General features: G+C 43.0%; 1 protein-coding gene across 3 annotated transcripts in view; it reads right to left on the minus strand.

Annotated features, from left to right (window-relative positions):
- The window catches only part of LOC134610670 (phospholipid-transporting ATPase ID-like), a 145,080-nt gene that overhangs the window by 94,475 nt on the left and 35,244 nt on the right, over nt 1-15,361 (minus strand). Inside the window, exon 1 of one of the 3 annotated variants that reach the window (XM_063453759.1) lies at nt 11,254-11,338. The exons of the other annotated variants lie outside the window; for them this stretch is intronic. The gene's annotated coding sequence lies outside the window, so the exon portion shown is untranslated. Of the gene's footprint in view, nt 1-11,253; nt 11,339-15,361 lie in introns of those variants that run through there. 3 annotated transcript variants of the gene reach the window in all.

Below are 15,361 nucleotides of genomic sequence, written 5' to 3' on the forward strand. Positions count from 1 at the left end.
CGCCTACATGGGTATCTATGCATAAATTCAACTAGCTCCATTATAGAAAAACACACCAGCAAACGTTTTCAGCAAGGCAATATAAGGCAATATGTAGTTAATATTAGCTTGGAAAGCACAGTCTCTCTCTCGAGTCTTTTAATCAATAAAACTGCTGCCATGTATTGAATGACATATAAAATAGACACCAGCATAGGAGGGGTTGATCAATCTACAAAAAAATTCAACAAAAACTTTCTACTGTTCAGTTAACATAAACATTTTATACATTGTAAAATAATACTGTATGCACCCAGCCTACTTCAGCTCATTGAAGTGGTCTGGGTACAGTGTCCCTATTGCACTTAGTGCTGCCATGTCTACCAGACAGCCACTAGAGGCACTTCTGGAATTTTACCAGACTTTTGGTCCAGTAACTGACGCTGGATGTCTTCACGCTCTGAAGACATCCTCTCTGAGATTTTTCTCCATAGAAAAGTATTGATTCAAAGCTTTCCTATAGGGAGGGCCTAATGGGCGCGCTGTACTTAGCACCATCTCGTCGAGTGACCTGGGAGGAGACGGAGCCGTGACCCAAGACCAAGGTACATTGCACTGGGAACAGGAAAGTAAAGAAAGGGTTATTAACGGGTTTTTTTTACCGCTGGGGGTGGAGAGGGAGGAGGTAGGCAGAGTATTCCTGGCACTTGCTTAACTGCAACCATTACTATTTCAAATGAAATCTAAAATCTGTAAAACTTCAACTATTGGCATAATTATGTCTACTTTTTTTCTTTATTGTCACACTTTAAGAAGCAATCCGTTTTATTTGTGTAAAAAAAGCATGTGCAGACAGATGAGATAGATACACCAGATACAGAACCTCCCTCCAGATGGGTATAGATGTATCAAATCTTCAGCTCTGAAAAGACTGGGTACCTCGCGGGCACCCAAAGGGACCAAGTAAGTGTCAAACCTTGACAAACCTTGTACTTCTGGCGCTGAACTGGCTATGTTACTAATGCCTAGTTTCCAGTGAGCGGATCGGTTAGGTACGGTACGCTATTTTGAGTGTTTCCATTATGAAAGTGACCCATACAACTGAACCGTACCGCACCATTCATGGTCCTCCTTTAGATGTAGGGCCATACGAAATGGTACGGTACAGTTGGGGCGGAGCTACTAGCGTCACACTTTACAATCCATTGATTGGCGGACAGGACATGACACGCTATGCATTTTTTCTAAACCCCGCATGGCCCCTGGCGGACGGACTTGCAGTGGAAACGCTCACCTGAATAGGCTGGACCATTCTAAACCTTGCAAACTGTACTGACCCGAACCGTTCCGCTCAGTGGAAACGAGGTATTAGAGTGCTCCTTTTCATATGGTCTATAAAAAAATAAAGCATTCCATGGTCGCATGGCAGGTATTGAGTTAACATTCTGCAAGTTCTTTCAGAGGTGACACTGTTATTATTATATGCTGGATTCCAATTTGAAGGAAACAGAAGAAAGGAATGTCGTAATACTCAGTAAAATAACACAACATCTGATAAACAGAACAGACAAAAGGAGGATGTGGTCATTATAACACCCTATGTGATAACGGTTACACAAAATGCCATACAATAACTTAAAGTGTATGGGTGAAAATGGAGCAGAAACATTGTTTTGATCTATGGCCCCTGTGAGTAACTCACAGCCCACCGTCTGGGTGAGTGTGACAAGTGTTGAAACTCGACAATATGTGGATAGCTGCCAAGTGCCAAGCCCTCCCTTCGGAACTGACCATCAAATATACTCTTATATACTCTATGCTTTACACCACAGACAGATTGTCTGAACATTTAGGGAATGTTAGACGAGGCTGTGTTTTGTGGTTACACACCTCAGGTACATTTCCACTATTTGAACGCGGCTTTGTTTCACACGGTTAAATCGAGCACATTGGAAGAAGAAGTCTCTAATCAGCATGTCTGGCTGTACACTTCTTTCATTAATTTATTTATAGCACAGGAGCTGTGTTATGTGCTAAGGTGTATTTGCTTTGGCCTTTTCCAGCAGAGAAACACGCTTATTTGAGGTCCCAGGAACGTGCTTTGTTTTGCTAATGCAGGTTGTAAGAGAAGGGCACAACAAGAATGATAAACTCATACACTCAAGTTAAAGCCGCAAACCACACAAACCATCGAGGCACAAGATAAAACAGTGATTAGATACTGCCACAGTAATGTCTAAACATACGAACATAACTCAAATGTTTAATCCTATGAAACATAATCCCATGACAAAATAAAGAACTTCACTTAAATGAAACGGCAAGACTTGTTTCCCGTGTTGTTGCTTTTTTACTGACTGCCACTACTTGCTTAAGTGTATGTATAATTCTCATGGGAGCCGCTGACGTCTACTAAGAAACTGGTTTCTGACTGGTTCCAACCCAGATGCTACTGTTTAATGACTGACACTAACCCTCAAAACACCTGCTCTTATCTGGTGCAAAGACGTTATCCGCAAACTCTCTATACATCCTAAAGGAGAAATACATTACCAATATGGTTGTAACGAATGCCTACGATCCAGGGCTTGAAGGACAACCTCCTCCCCACAGACTATGGACTTTGTTCCAGTATCGTCTAAAATTAACCAGAGAGCTATTGTCCCTGTGCGGAAGGGGTTTATGTGTGTGTGGGGGCTCATTCTAAGCCCTCCTGCCCCCCAGCTGGAGCTAGTTGAACTGTGGGTATCGCCTGGACCCATTATCACACCGAGCCCCTCACTGGGAAATACCATAAATCACTATGTAACTATTCACTGGATTGGAACTGCGATGCTATCCGTTGAATGTTTTATCAGGTGTTGCTGGGTGCCTTAACCACCAATCACAGTGCTCTTTGGGAAGGATGTCAGGGAGGTGAAGAGTCATCTGGGTGTATCAAGGAGTTGGATGCGCAATCTACCTGGCTCCTAGACTGCTTCAACTCTGACTGGGAGTAGCAGCAAAACTGTATGGTACTGGTCTGTTGTCAGGATCGGGTCAGGGATCCAACACGCAGAGTACAAAGAGTAGCAGATACGTATACCGGTCCTTAGAATGGCCGGACTTAACGTATAACTACAATAGAATGGTCAGAGACAAGCCGAGGTCGAGGGAACGAGAGAACAGGTAAGCGAGAGACAAGCCGGGTCAAGGATAACAGAAAGGCAGGAGAGTAAACAACAAAGCCGGGTCAGAACCAAAGGACAAGTGAATAACAAAGCACTGTGTGACTAGGCGGACTAGAACCACGACAGGGCAATGAGTGAATGAGAGAGCCACTGTTAAGTATCCTGGCTAGGGAGAGAAGACACGCCTCCGGCGAGTCCTGATTCGTCTCCCGAGATTTGAGTGACAGGACGTTCCGGGTTGGCGTCATGACGTATACCTCCGGTCCTCCTGTTATAAAAGGAAGTGACTCCCTCGCGGCCGGCGTTAGCAAGACCGAGTGAACCGCGGGAGGCCGAGGAGACATGCCGTCCGGACGGATAAACTTCTAAGTCTCTACCTCTCTCAGAGGTAGAGACCTCAGGTACCCTGACAGTACCCCCCCTCTCAGATACGCCCACCGGGCGGAAGGAGCCGGGGCGAGATGGAAAGCGGGAGTGAAATGCCCTGCGAAGACGAGGAGCATGAACATCCTCTTGTGGTACCCAACTCCTCTCCTCAGGACCATATCCCTTCCAGTCAACTAAATATTGTACTCGCCCCCGGGAGACACGAGAATCAATAATGGAGTTAACCTCATACTCCTCCTGACCCTCCACCTGAACAGGGCGCGGAGGGGCGATTGTGGAGGAGAATCTGTTACAGATTAGAGGTTTCAGCAATGACACGTGAAAGGAATTCGGGATGCGTAAAGTAGCTGGAAGAGCTAGACGATACGCCACTGGGTTAATTCGAGTCAAGATCCTGTAGGGACCAATATAACGAGGAGCGAATTTCATGGAAGGAACTTTAAGACGAATATTCCTAGTACTCAACCACACTCTATCGCCTGGAACAAAATTCGGAGCCGCCCTTCTACGTTTGTCAGCATGTTTCTTAACCAGTACAGAATTGTGTAGAAGAATCTGTCGAGTCTGATCCCACAACTTCCTCAAATTGGCCACATGGACATCAACCGACGGCACTCCTTGGGAAGGAGAAACCGGGGGAAGAATAGATGGATGAAAGCCATAGTTCATGAAGAAGGGGCTTGAATGCGTAGAGTCACAAACGAGATTGTTGTGCGCAAACTCCGCCCAAGGAATCAAACCGACCCAATCGTCCTGGTGTTCGGAAACAAAACAACTTAAGTATTGCTCAATCTTCTGGTTGGTTCGTTCAGCAGCTCCGTTAGACTGAGGATGATAGGCGGACGAAAAATTCAATTTGATGCCTAATTGAGAACAGAACGACCTCCAAAAACGTGAAACAAATTGGGAGCCTCTATCAGAAGTGATCTCCGAAGGAATCCCATGCAAGCGAAAAACCTCTTTAGCAAAGACTTCCGCCAATTCAGGGGAAGTCGGGAGTTTAGGCAAAGGTACGAAATGTGCCATCTTGGTAAACCTATCGACTACGGTGAGGATAACAGTGTGCTTTTTAGAAACAGGCAGATCCACAATAAAGTCCATTGCCACACAGGACCAAGGTTTGTCAGGAATTTCCAGAGGTTGTAGAAGGCCACAAGGAAGCGAATGCGGTAGTTTAGTTTTAGTACAGACCACACAAACCCCGATAAAATCCTTAATATCCTTCCGTAACGACGGCCACCAGAAATCCTTGGAGATCAAAGAATACGTCTTGCGAACACCCGGATGACCAGCCACCTTACTCTCGTGAAGACACTGTAAGAGCTCCAATTGGAGTTCAGGAGGGACGAAAAGTCTGGAAGCCGGAGTCAGTCTAGGTGCCAGATGCTGCAAGTTCCTTATCTGATCAAGTAGCGGAGAATGAACTTTGAGAGTAGTGTTAGCGATAATGTTACACTTGGGTACTATAGAGGACAAAACCGGCTCAGATACGGCAGCAGGTTCATATTGGCGGGATAAGGCGTCGGCTTTAGAATTCTTAGAACCTGGCCTATATGTGAGTACGTAGTTGAAGTGAGTGAGAAATATGGACCAACGAACCTGTCTAGATGATAGTCGTTTAGCCTCTCCAATATAGGATAAGTTTTTATGATCTGTCAAAATAGTAACAGGATGCAAAGTACCCTCCAATAAATGTCTCCACTCCTTCAAGGCCATTATAACCGCTAGTAGTTCCCTGTCACCAATGTCATATCTGCTTTCAGTACCTGACAATTTTTTGGAAAAGTATCCACAAGGATGTAATGGTTTATCTACACCCAACCTTTGGGACAGAACAGCACCTATACCTGTCTCAGAAGCGTCAACTTCGAGTAGGAAAGGTAGAGTAGTATCAGGGTGAACTAAAATTGGTGCGGAAGCAAACAGCTCCTTGAGTGTCTTAAAAGCCAGAAGTGCTTCAGTAGACCAATTCTTAGTCTCAGCCCCTTGTTTGGTCATATTGGTGATGGGAGCAATGATAGAGGAGTATCCCTTAATGAAACGTCTGTAGTAATTAGAGAAACCAATGAATCTCTGGATAGCCTTGAGACCCTTAGGTAAAGGCCACTCTAATATGGATTGGAGCTTCTCCGGATCCATTTCAAACCCTTCCCCAGAAATCACATAACCAAGAAAGGTAGTTTGGGATTGGTCAAAGCTGCATTTCTCTAGTTTGCAGTATAAGCCATGCTGAAGAAGTTTGTGCAAAACCCTTCTGACTTGTCCGTGGTGAGTCTCAATATCCCTGGAATGTATAAGTATATCATCAAGGTATACAATCACACAGTCATCTTGAAACTCCCTAAGAACCTCATTAATAAGGTCCTGAAATACCGCCGGGGCATTGCAGAGACCAAAAGGCATTACAGTATACTCATAGTGCCCAAATCGAGTATTGAATGCAGTTTTCCACTCGTCACCGTCGTGGATTCTCACCAAATTATAAGCACCTCTAAGGTCTAACTTAGTGAAAATTTTAGAACTTTTTAATCGATCAAAAAGCTCGGTGATCAAGGGAATCGGATATACATTTCTGATGGTTATCTTGTTAAGGCCTCGGTAGTCAATGCAAGGTCTTAAAGAACCATCCTTCTTTTTAACAAAAAAGAATCCAGCCCCAGCAGGAGAGGAGGATCTTCTAATGAACCCCTTGTCTAGGTTTTCACGAATATACTCCTCTAGAACTAAGTTTTCATTCGTAGACAAAGGATATACATGACCCCTGGGAGGCATGGTACCAGAAAGTAAATTAATTTTGCAATCAAAAGGCCTATGTGGTGGTAAGGTATCAGCCTTTCTTTTGTCAAATACTGCCTTTAAATCTTGATACAAGGACGGTATCTGTACTTTGGTAGAGTCGGTAGCGTTATTAAATGAGTTGACACTACAAAGAGGTGACACTTTCTTTAAACAATTCTCTTGACAATTCTGACCCCACGAAACTATTTCCCCTGATCTCCAATCTATAACGGGGTTATGTCTCTTAAGCCAGGAGTATCCCAGGACTATGGGAACAGAAGGGGATGAAATGAGTAGTAGGGATATTTCCTCCTTGTGTAGAATACCAGTAGTTAAGTAAAGAGGTGTGGTCTCCCGGAAAATCACAGGCTCAACTAAAGGTCTACCATCAATGGCTTCAACAGCCAAGGGTGTCTTCCTTAACTGGGATGGGATAGTGTGTTTGGTGAGAAACTTTTGGTCGATAAAACTCTCAGCAGCGCCAGAGTCTATCAATGCCATAGTCTCTAAAGTTCCCTTCTCCCAAGTTAAAGAGACCGGTAATAGGAGTCTATGTTCTTTGTAGTTATGAGTAGAGGACAAAATCGAAACACCCAAGGTCTGTCCTCTAGAGAAACTTAGGTGCGAGCGTTTCCCGGACGGCTGGGACAGCTCAAACGTACATGACCTCTGGCCCCACAATACATACACAGTCCCTCTCTTCTCCTGTACTGTCTCTCCTCCTCTGAGAGACGAGTAAGGCCTAACTGCATAGGTTCTGAAACCTGTGGATTTTTGGTTTCAGAAATTTGAAATGATGGTGCTAGTCTAGAGAAAGATTTAGCGGTTCTATCTCGAGTATTCTGTCTCTCCCTTAGACGTTCGTCAATACGAGAGATAAAGGAAATTAAGTCCTCCAGATTCTCGGGAAGCTCTCTTGTCGCTACCTCATCAAGTATTACATCAGATAATCCATTTAAGAATACATCTATATAGGCCTGTTCATTCCATTTTACCTCTGACGCCAAAGACCTGAACTCTAGTGCATAATCCACAAGTGTTTGGTTGTCTTGTCTAAGGCGCAACAGTAATCTGGCTGCATTGGCCCTCCTGCCAGGAGGGTCAAAAGTTCTTTTAAAAGCAGCTACAAAGGAATTATAGTTATAGACTAATGGATTATCATTCTCCCACAACGGATTAGCCCATCTCAGAGCTTTCTCAATGAGTAAGGTAATAATAAATCCCACTTTTGCCCTATCAGTAGGGTATGAACGGGGCTGTAGCTCGAAATGAATACTGATCTGGTTCAAAAAGCCACGACACCTCTCAGGAGAACCAGCATAACGTACAGGTGGGGTAACTCGGGAAGAAGCACCTACAGTAGCTACCTCTAGCCCCGAACCCACAGAAGAAGCAGACGTATTACGCATCTCCTCAGGTGGATTAATAGGGCGAGACAGCAGCGCCTGTAGTGCTAGAGCCATCTGATCCATCCTATGATCCATGGCGTCAAACCTAGGATCAGGAGAACCAAGCTGACAATTTGTACCTGCAGGATCCATGGCCCTGTCGTAATGTCAGGATCGGGTCAGGGATCCAACACGCAGAGTACAAAGAGTAGCAGATACGTATACCGGTCCTTAGAATGGCCGGACTTAACGTATAACTACAATAGAATGGTCAGAGACAAGCCGAGGTCGAGGGAACGAGAGAACAGGTAAGCGAGAGACAAGCCGGGTCAAGGATAACAGAAAGGCAGGAGAGTAAACAACAAAGCCGGGTCAGAACCAAAGGACAAGTGAATAACAAAGCACTGTGTGACTAGGCGGACTAGAACCACGACAGGGCAATGAGTGAATGAGAGAGCCACTGTTAAGTATCCTGGCTAGGGAGAGAAGACACGCCTCCGGCGAGTCCTGATTCGTCTCCCGAGATTTGAGTGACAGGACGTTCCGGGTTGGCGTCATGACGTCTACCTCCGGTCCTCCTGTTATAAAAGGAAGTGACTCCCTCGCGGCCGGCGTTAGCAAGACCGAGTGAACCGCGGGAGGCCGAGGAGACATGCCGTCCGGACGGATAAACTTCTAAGTCTCTACCTCTCTCAGAGGTAGAGACCTCAGGTACCCTGACATCTGTGCCGGATCAGTGGATGGCCACCACCCAGCCAAACTTTAAGTACTATTTCTTGGACAGGGTACCCCTGATCCTGGCGCTCTTTGTAAAGGTGATAGCTGAGTTTGCAAGCTGTTCAGGGATATATAATGTTTGGGAGTTACATGTTGGGAAAGGGGACTTTTAAGGTTTAGATTCCCTGGCGCACCTGTCTGGGGAGAACACGGCAAATCGGTAATGTCGTTTAGCCTGAACTGATCTAATTAACTTTTATCAACCCAGACTTGGTGGCCCCGGGGAGGGAACTGTATTTGTTAAGTGGATCATCCCCTGGAGGGTGAACATATAGTCAACCCTGTATAAATATGTGTTCGATAATAAACCAGTGCTTGTTTTACTCTCGACTAGTGTATGGGGATAAGGATTGGCTGCTATGCTGATTCCGAGGTAGCTGAACTGAGGAGGGAGACAAAGTGACGGAGAGACCCTACTCTGGTACAGAGCTCCATTAAAATAGCATTCTATTAAAATCCAATGAGCTTAGCCTGCTCTCGTTGGTTGTTAGCATCTTGTGAGCACTCTCAGGCCGTGGATTAGAGCTCTAGCTGGGTAAAGACCGGATGTGTTGAGGGCACCAGGCAGATCCAGGTAAATGGTCAAACTAATCTAAAAGTGTCAACTGACCATTCTCAGCCAATGAGCTAAGCCAGAATTAAGAAGTGAGACTGCAGAGGCATGATCTATACTACTAAACCGCTTCATTAAGCTGAAGTTGTTTTGGTGACTATAGTGTCCTATTAACAGTGACAGCCTACGGCAGATTTTTAGCGACTAGTTGGTAACTATCCCTGAGTAAATCAAGGGATACCTGAAATCACCCCCATTTTGGTATCAATTCCCTGCAATTCACAGTTAATTGAATAAACCCCAACTCTGAAACAGAAGGATGTCTATATTATCATAATAAACATCACACAGGTATCCCGTTAACACATTGGGTGTTTATTCGTTCTATTTAAACTGTAGATAATTGGAAATTTTAGGCCACAAATAGTCCAATTTGTTAAATTCTAAACCTCCGCTATTTTAGCCTCAACCTTGCAGTTTCCTTGTGAATTGTGCACGATTTCTGCTGCAATGCATAAACCCTTCTGAATAAATAAGATTGTAATGCTTTGCAGGCCTGACATGACAAACGTTGGCACCCCAGGTGCAATAAGGTTGGCTGAGCATCATGGGAAACAGTTCAGAATCTTCGGGGTTACTAATGTTAGTCATCAGTGTGTTAAACAATAAAAAAGAGTTAAGAGCTGTTTCCATCAAGTCATTAGCGGATCTATAAATTACTATGACACACAATACACTCTAGCAAAATTTTCCCTACTCCACCCTTTTGAATACGTGTTGTCACTTTCACCTCTGGTGCCAATATTTCTATCCTCTCTGTTAGACTCTGCAATGCCAGACGGCTTCTTGTGAGACGTAACAGGGGCTCAGACATTACCCAACTGCAGAGCCTCAGGATTCCTTGTAACTGGATATACACAGTGTGATTTCCAAACAAATGAGAGTCATTTATTCCTACCAGAAACATGTCGGCTCAGCATCTGTTACGTAACACTGCACAATAATTCTAGGATTTAACCCTGTGTTTACTGAGGCCACTTCGAGGGTGCATAAACCCTCTTCCGTACTAGTCTCGGCCATGACTCGCTTTCTCCTTCTCTGTTCTTTCCGTCTATTTTTAAATAATCTCATTTTAGCATTTTAGATTTCCTTCCCAGAGTTTTTTTTTTTTACTGAAAATCATCTGTCTGCTTTCATTAAATCTTGGCTCCCAAGTCGTCTCTGTGCTCCAACAATGAAAGTAAATAACTATGCCCAATAGAATTATAAATCCACGCAAAATTAGGGTCTGCATAATCAAACTATTTTTAAGTGCTACCAGCAGGCACAATTAAAAACCCTTGGCAGTGTCCCCCCAATAGTTCCCCCAATGGGCATCAGGTAGAGGACTTTAAAATAAATAATGGTGGGTGGACAGATCGCCCCCCTTTCTTTTATTAAATAACCACCAATGTCTGCCCAGACCTGCCATATGGTAGATGGAGGCATAGGAAGGTTTTAAAACCTTCCTTTTATTAATATGGGGGGTTTGCTGACTCCCGTAGGTTTTTTTTTTATTTATTTACTTATTTTCTAACTAACCCTCTCACTGCTGGCTGCTTGCCTTCCAGCGGCCAAATATTTCCAATTCATTTATTTTTTTGGTAAAGCATTTGAATCTGAAGCATTCTGGTCTGGCTCTCAGTCGTCCAGCAGCGTTTGGTTTCGGCTAAAATTAATTTATTAAAATCCAACACAATGTCTGGAATTTGCAGCTCGAATGGCCCTGTGTGCACCTTGATGGTTGTGCCCCAGTAGGACCTTAATGAATAGCCCCATACTTTTTAAACTTTGTTTCCCATGAAAGCATTCACGGCAATGTCTCATGTTCTGTCTAGCCACTTTTAAACAGCTCCACATTATACATGCATATTGTGTCTGACAGCCTGCTAGGCCTCGGATACTGCAATCTCCCAGGAGTCATCCAGTGGATCTGTCCTGTGCTGGAGAGCCTTGAGACTATGGACCACCAACTCACGTACAAACCCGCACAGCACTGATATAGCACTGGGTAGGCCGGTGACCAATTTCTGACACACACACACGTACGTAATCCATACAGCCCAATGTACAAAGCTAAGCTTTTTGACTTTCATGCTGAGCAGTAATCTGACTAACAAATACATGTCTGTAAAGTAACTGTTTGCAGATATTTTTTAGAACTCAAGCGTTCTATTGGTACCTGATTCAAAAGACTGGAATCAGGAATGATCAGAATGGCGCAGTGCGGCACTCAGGGGAACTGGAGATTTTCTGTGTTCTACTTGTCCTTAACTTGAGGATTATGCAATCAACTTCCTCTGCTCTCATAACGTCAGGCCAACCTGCCACATTAAGTCAATAATTTGCTTTCCAAACACGTTAAATTATTACAGAATTTCTCATCAGGAAACAGGGCAACATTTCTCACACTTTGACGACTACGATTGTTTTTACTTTAGTTCAGTTGCAGGAACAAACTAATAAATAATTTCACTGAGGAAGTCTGTCGCACACCGTGTGAAATAAATTCTTTATAGTCTTAAATAAAAATAAATGTAAAAAAACTTTATATAGCGTACACTTTATTTTACTAGATAATAAAGGTTACATTATAAAAAAGATTATTCTACGATGGATAACTGTACTGCTAGCCATTCCAACTCCGTTCTTCCCATGTGTTTAATTGCTCGGCCCATGGCCTGAATCCCCGGGTGCAGATTAAATCGCACTTACTAATGCTCTTGCACTTTCTCGGGTGAGGTAGGGGGTACAGCCAGGCGGGGGAACAGAACCCCAAATTCAAGATTGTAAAACCTAAGGCAGCATGGTTGGGAGGTACACGGGGCATATTGGGTAGTGTTTTTTTAAAAATGAACTGAATAGGGGTCAACCCACAAATGCCTCATAATTCCCTCTTTTACCCTGCTTGGAGTGGGGTGGAGAGAAGGATTTGTCAGGTAGGGAATATATTATAAACATGCAGACAAAAAGTATTTACAATACGAAATATTTGTGCTGCAAAAAAAATAAAATGTAAAACAAACTTGATTTGAGCTTATTTGCATGCCTTGCGCACAACACAGCTGAAAATATTGCCACTTTATACATAAATAATAATAAATTTGTACTCTCACCTTAAATTAACCAAAACCATAAAACCAAGATCCAACAAAAAAGGCAATAAAATCATATTATAGTTTATTAAAGGAACACTCAAAGTACCATAACCACTAAGTATAATCTATCAAACCATGTTAGCACGTTTTGACGCTTACATAGGGCACGCTGGGCACTACTTCAGGGCTCCCAGAGCTGGCAAAGTTGGATGTCAGCTTGTTTATCTGAATTGCCCAGCTGGTTTCTCTTGTTTAAGAAGACTGGAACCAGGGCGGGAGCCTGGCATGGCTCAGGTAAGTGTCAAGCAAGTCTGACAGATCATACCGGGACAGCGCCTGGCTCTCCAGACACCATAAACACAACAGCAGGCTATAGTGGGTATGATATTCGGAGTGTTCCTATCAATGTGCTTTAAAAGGCAGAGACATTTATTGTTCTCACTCTGTACAGCTAATGGTGATTTTTCTCTGTATTAGGATAGCCTTCTTTGTAAAACTCCAGAACAGATGTAAAAGTAGATGGTGCAATATTGTTTAATACCTAGTACAATGTTTATTACTGGCAACATCAAACACACCCACATTTTAAAATGGTGGAAATCAACCACAGATTGCGTTACACGGTATTAGGACATTGCGGTGTCTATCCTCCAATTTCCAACGCAGGACAGATTAAAGGACCACTATAGGCACCCAGACCACTTCAGCTCAATGAAGTGGTCTAGGTGCCTGGTCCAGCTAGGATTAACCCTTTTTTTCTGTAAACATAGCAGTTTCAGAGAAACTGCTATGTTTATAATAAGGTTAATCCAGCCTCTAGTGGCTGTCTCATTGGCAGCTGCTAGAGGCGCCTCCGCACTTCTCACTGTGATTTTTACAGTGAGAAGACACCAGCGTCCATAGGAAAGCATTGATAATGCTTTCCAATGAGATTGGCTGCATGTGCGTGCGGCTCTTGCCGCGCATGTGCATTCAGCAGGTGACGGAAGAAGAGGGAGGAGAGCTCCCCACCCGGCGCTGGAGAAAGAGGTAAATTTCCTCCCCCTAGAGCCCGGCAGGAGGGGGACCCTGAGGGTGGGGGCACCCTCAGGGCACTGTAGTGCCAGGAAAACGAGTATGTTTTTCTGGCACTGTAGTGGTCCTTTAAACAGATCTGCAGCTACCGTCCAGAGATGACCTTACCTAGAGCGGTTTGTATTCCTGACACTATAGTGTTCCTTTAAAGATTTCAATTCACATAAAGCAAAATTAATAAAAATAAACTTTTGATTTGAGGATTATTGTGCTGAAAACTACATTTTCCCATCTTGATTTCAGAATATCGTATCTGATAAATAAATTGGCAGAACTAGACATAGACTGTTTTGCCAATTTCATTATTACGGTACATAAAATTTATCCTTGAGATAAAGAAATAAAAATTTAGTTTTCAAGACAATAAATCTTAACAGTTTTTACCACAGGGGACTATAAGAGATAGACAGTTGCTAGTGGAGGAAGTCACTTACCGTAACTCAAACAATTAATTCATGTAAACGAGTGAAGGCAAAAAGGGATATTTGTGAACACCTGATTTTCAGGCTTCTTATAGGAACACCACAGTCACATTAAGTGCTATATGTGTCTGGAGTCTGTCATTTTATTCCGACAGTTTAAAAATGTGCTAATTTCAATAGAAATCAGCACTTTTCTAACCGAGGGCAGGACACCTTCCTGGCTGAGTATCTGACCGCCAAGGAGTCTTTTTTTCTTCTACCGATAGCTCTGTTGCCGACGAGCTATGCTAGAGCAGGTCTGGAAAGCAGTGAATGCTGCTTTCGTTGTTTGCACAAGCCTGAGGGCAAATAAATAAGCACTGCACATATCAGGGAGTAAATCAGAACATATTACATGTACGATAGAGAGAACCAGTGTGCACTAAACGTGTGATAGTGAACCAGTGCGCACTACAACCACCACGGCAGCGAATCGGAACACCGCACATTTGTGAGAGTTCTGTAAAGGTAAATCACATTGTCTGTGGGGTTGTTCGGAGCTAACTGAATGGTAAAAAGTATCAGTGCTGGCATACAAGCAGATGTGCAGTGATTTCAAGAAATATTTATATTTAAATTTAAACCACTCTGGAGCACGATGGGTTAATAGAACATGATTTTTACTGTGAAAATGACATTCCCTGTGCTGGTTTATCTCTATAGCTGTCTACACTCTTCCCAAAAATAGGAGCCGCACCTCCTTCTCCAGACTAACCCAGCCAGGGTTGACTTTCCCATCATGCATCTGTAAGCAGCTCGTGTTTAACCACTTCTTGTGCAAAAATAAGTCCCTAGAGCTGTGAGAAGGAACACATCACTGGGGCTAAGGCCACTTTACGTTAATAGTGTGAGCCCAAAGAAAGGTTTAACGCGCACCAGAGATGTACATATATAGACCTTGATTTGATATTGATGGACAAGCTTTTCAAATGTTTTAATTATTTATTTTTTTTTAAAAAAGTGTCACCAGTGTAAAAAGATGACAAGGTGCTGATATTTAGCTTAATAACCTAGAAAACAAAATGTCACAGAAAAAAAAAATAAAAAAATACAACCATACAAGTAACAATAATGTGAAAACAAATGTAATGATAAATAAATTGAAAGATACATATTCTATTATTATTATTGCCATTTATATAGCGCCAACATATTCTGCAGCGCTTTACAATATTATAAATGGGGAAATCTAACAATAACAAAATAAGAAAATGTTACAGGAACAATGGGATGAGGGCCCTACTCAAAGGAGCTCCACTCGAAGCAATTCCTCAAAGTCCAGAATCTTAACCCCTTAAGGACACATGACATGTGTGACATGTCATGATTCCCTTTTATTTCCGAAGTTTGGTCCTTAAGGGGTTAAAGGAATCTTAAAGTCCTGCATATTGTGCAACACTGACCCAGGAAACACCTCTGGTGGCCGTCAAGGGTGCTGTCCCTAGGGAGCAAAGTAAACACTGCCTTTATACTGAAAAGGCAGTGTTTATATTAAAAAGCCAGCAGGGATGGACTATAGACACCAGAACAACTACAATAAGTCATAGTGTCAAAATACAGTGTTTCATGTTTTTGGATAAACTTTTCAAATTATTTTTTTTTACATATTAATATATTAAAATATCAAATGTACCATATATAAAACTTATATAAAAAA

This window comes from Pelobates fuscus, chromosome 5, assembly GCF_036172605.1.
Source record: "Pelobates fuscus isolate aPelFus1 chromosome 5, aPelFus1.pri, whole genome shotgun sequence".
Lineage (NCBI taxonomy): Eukaryota > Metazoa > Chordata > Amphibia > Anura > Pelobatidae > Pelobates > Pelobates fuscus.